This window comes from Mycetomoellerius zeteki, unplaced genomic scaffold (genome assembly GCF_001594055.1).
Source record: "Mycetomoellerius zeteki isolate Tzet28-1 unplaced genomic scaffold, Tzet1.0 scaffold364, whole genome shotgun sequence".
NCBI classification, from domain to species: domain Eukaryota; kingdom Metazoa; phylum Arthropoda; class Insecta; order Hymenoptera; family Formicidae; genus Mycetomoellerius; species Mycetomoellerius zeteki.
In genome coordinates this window covers 335,148-339,943 of record NW_017257354.1, presented here as the reverse complement: position 1 = coordinate 339,943, position 4,796 = coordinate 335,148, and positions in this window count along the sequence as shown.

The following is a 4,796-nucleotide window of genomic DNA, read 5'->3' as shown; positions in this document are numbered from 1 at the left end:
TCAGCAGTCTTATGTTATGCTTATGCCTGTTATGCATTTCATGAGTGACAGGCTTAAGCCCTTAGGGGCCTTCACACACAAATGACATAAGCTGCATAACCACAGCATAAAGCCGCTGGACCAATAAGCATCTGATGTAAATCAACATGGCGTGTATTGGATGCTTATTGGTTCAACGAACTTATGCTATGGTTATGTAGCTTATGTAATTTTATGTGTGATGGGGCGTTCACATCTTGGACGGAAATGCAGAAAGCGGAAAAGCAGTAGCCAATCAGAACTCGCACTGGTAGTCGACAATTTCGGCTTTTTGTACTACTTAAGGTGGAGTCCCATGAGGTGTATTTATCGCGTATCGCATAACCGCGTAACCAATCAGAAGCGATCTGCTGTTATAGTTTCGCGTTTTACTGATTATTGATTGGTTATGCGCTTACGCGATACGCGATAAATACACCTCATGGGACTCCACCCTTAGGATGCTGTTACATGGATTGATATTTTCCGCGTAACGCGTATCGCGTAACCAATCAGAGTGCCATTACATGATCGCGGAAACACAGAAATGCGGAAACGCGTAACCAATCAGAAGCGATCCGCTGTTATGGTTTCGCGTTTTACCGATTACTGATTGATTGCGCGTTTCCGCGTTTCCGTGTTTCCACGCTCATGTAATGGCATTCTCATGGTTCTTGCACACTGGACGCGGAAACGCTTACCGTGCGGCAAAATGTGACGCGGTAGCCAATAAGCTTACAGCTCCTAACATGTTCATTGGTTACGCGCGTCGCATTTTGCCGCGCGGTAAACATTAACGCGTTCAGTGTGCAGGAGCCATCAGAGGCGATCCGCGCTTTCCATTACGCTTGTTTTAAAAAGTTGCGTATTGCGCAAATTACGCAATTTTTGTGTTAGCGTGATATTTTGGTGCAGGCATATAGAGGCATCTGTAATTTTTTAAATATTATTATTCTTTAGTTTAAAGTTTATAAAAATAGATAAATAACTGTGTTATTTACTTCTCTCGTATTTTTCTTTATTTCTGTATTTATTTGTTTTGTGCTAGTGTTCTTATTTTATTTGATGTATATGATATAGGTTATGTTTTATTCACTCTTTATTATGTATCTATTTCAATATATCTCCTTTAGTTCTTTTAATATAAAATTGTGTATGTGTAAAAATCTTCTAAAAAGCGGCAATGATCTGATCAGGTTAAGTATAGAAAAATTGAGAAGATTAATCTGCGAAGGGGTAATTAGTTAATATTGTAAGGATGGTCGAAATAAAAAGGATTTGTGTAAGGGAGTACATAGGTACAATAGCCAAAATGGAGTAAATATGAATCACTATGTCACTTACGAACGCTGATTTTATAATTTAACTTTATTTCAAGAGTCCGAAGTTAAATCTCGGTACTCATAAACGTACAACAGAGCGTGTAATACGTATATAATGACGAGCGCTTGAGAACTCGTATCAACGACGAAAACCCGAGAGAGAGAAATACTATATCTCTCCTGTGAAAAATTCAGCAACTCATGCTGGCGCGCTATGTTACGACAGTTTTATCGAAAAGCCCATTCTACATTAAGCTGGTTCTACATTAGTCGCAAGCGTTGCGGTCCAATCAACATCGATCTAGCTTGATTCTGATTGGACCACAACGCTTGCGAAACGCTTACGACGCTGTGATGCGATTAATGTAGAACCAGCTTAATGTATAAAAATGGTAATTGTAATTGACATGCTACCAAAATTATTATATCATAAATGGTTGATTGGAAGATTCGGGATTCACGTCTTTCTGTATCAAGACCACTGGTATTTGACGGATTGCTTAACTTTTCTTTGCAAATGGATCTTGTGAATTTGACGTAAAATCAGAATACATTAAGTTCGCTCTCTATTTATGGAGATTGTTCTTCTTTGCATCGGATAATAACCAGTGCACCACAAAGCGGAGGGATCTTTAAGCTGGAAACACAATGGGCACAGGCAATAGGCACAGGTAACAGGGAATAACGAGCCGTCCAATTAGAACTCTGGGATATAATAACAAACTTAAGCTGGAAACAATGCGTAGTCTATTTTCACTTTCACTTTTTCGACTCTTTACTATCAGGAGAGATAAGGAGAGTCTTCACTCATTTTTACAAGTGTTTTAAAACGATCTCATCGTTTCGTTTCATCCAAATTCTCTTTATTTACTTTATTTAGCATGCAAGAAAAATCAACGTGTCATTTCTTGCTTATGATGTCACGATTCAATATTGCTGAAGTAACTTATACTCAGGAGCCTTAAATAGAAATGAAATAAACATGAAGATATTTTTACCAAAATAATTCCCAATTTTGCGGCTATCAAAACACGAAAGATATTACTTTAAATGAAAAACATATCTTGTATGAATTTTTACAAAAATGAATATTATTTATATAAATATATAAATATACATATTATGCATTAATATTATCTATAAAATGTATACTATATGGTGTATGTATACACTCTGATTCTACTGTGACTTTAACACTATGTTGCGTTCGTTTGTGATATACATATATGTACACATAGTTTGTATATTTGTAACGTATATCTAACTACTATATGTTCCTATTAAACTAATGTTAATACTAAATTTATAATATTATATACTATTAATATTTAATATTATCTTTTATTATATTTTACATGCTATACAAGAAATATTTTTGTTACTGAGGGGCGCATTTTTTTTACTTCCGACATCAAAATGTCTAGTCTGTGCACGCACGCACGCACGCACGCACGCACGCACACGTATGTGTATATACATACAGGGCATATATACAAGATGTCCTATTTTAAACAATGCGTTAAGATTTCTCGAAAACTATGGTAGATACGGAAAAATGTTTCGAACAAAAGTTGTATGGTTCGGAGGGAGACATAAGATGATACCATTGGTTTGACCTTGGATAGTCGTTTGAAAGTCACGTGGAGGTCACCTTCAATTTCTTAAATGGAAACCCCCATTTTTCATTGCATTTTCTTGTAGCTTACCTCGAGAGCTTTCCAAAATACTATAATAAAATATTTTTTCACACACATTAAGTGCTTCTCGAATTATAAGTCTCGAATGTTACAGTATACCGTTGGCATTAACATTAGCCAAGGTGTCCGATCGATGGCTAAAACCTCTTAAATGTTGTTCAGGATCACATTGACCTGGATAACATTTGTCAAGATCAAGGCCATTGGAGGTTGTACCCCCTTTTTTCATTTTTATGTAGAAATGAATTTTTAGTGCAAAAATGAAAATAAGAGGAACAACCTCCAATGACCTTGATCTTGACAAATGTTATCTAGATCGTGATCCTAAACAACATTCAAGAGGTTTTAGCCATCGGTCGGACACTTTGGGTAATGCTAATGCCGGCGGTGCTGTAACTTCAAACCTACAACTCGCAAAGTACTAAATGAAAAAATATTTTATTAGTGTTTTGAAAAGCTCTCAAGGTAAGCTAGAAGAAGATGTAATGAAAAATAGAGGGTTCCATTTAAAAAAAATCGATGTGATCCTGACCTGGCCTTGGCGACGCCACCCAAGGTTAAATCAATGGTACTTTCTTATGCCCCCCTCCGTACTATACAACTTGTTTGAAACATTTTTCCGTATCTACCATAGTTTTCGAGAAATCTTAATGCATTATTTAAAATGGGACACCCTGTATATAGAATGATTGTTTATTTTAATCCATCTAATAAAATATCTCAAAATCCTTAAGATAAAACTGTTCTAGACAAAAAGTTGCTCAGTTACTGGGGGAAAAGATGATAGTGATTTTAGTTAACCTTGAGAAAATATCAGACCAAGATCGTCAAAAATTTTTTAATAAAATTATATCATTTTTACATATTATAATTCCTCTAATTATTCTGTATATAAAAATATTAAAGCAGAGATACCGAAAAATCAATAGTTCTCGAGTTATTGGTTACGTTTACACCGTGCATTTAGGTCGCGGCCTATACAATAGATGCTCTTGTTTATCCTGTAGGATAAACAAAGACACCTATCGTATAGGTCGCGGCCAAGCGCATGGTGTAAACGTATAATAGTCATAAACATAGCATAAATGGGTTCGTTCAACAGAACGTTTGTTTTGCAACTGTTGTAAGTTTCCTTCGCGCTAATTAGATCATACTTTTAGATCTAGAAGAATGGTCCTATCTCAGCAGACAATCATAAAATGGTTGCAAAACTGTTGAGTCTGCTGAACGCAGCCTATGTATGTATAAGACCACCTGGATCAATGGCTACGTTTACACTATACGACTGATAGCGAACCTATATCGTGACCCAAAGTAGGTCTAATCACCAACCGTTTACACCGAAAAGAACTTAAAAATTGATTGGGTCACATTTAATCTACGCTGGTCCGAAATAGAGCCATTTATCGTATTTTATACAGATTATTTCCATATACAGCATTGGCCGGTATTTATAGTCAATTCTTATATTCAAGATCGTCTTAAGTTCAGCCTTGAGGTGTCATGAACCAATCAGAGAGCCGCGTTAGCGTATTAAGATATTACTTAAGATGGTTTGAAATAAGAACCGACTATGGTGCGTTCGGGGAGACGCTATTAGCGCTACTCTGTCATTCTATTGTATCTTTGTTGTTTATTAGACGTAAAACAAGGATAGAATGACAGAAATAGCGCTAATAGCGACTCCCCGAACGCACCTTATGAATACCGGCCATTGTACTCGCCATGGGGAGGAGAAGGATAGCGCTTGAACAGTAGG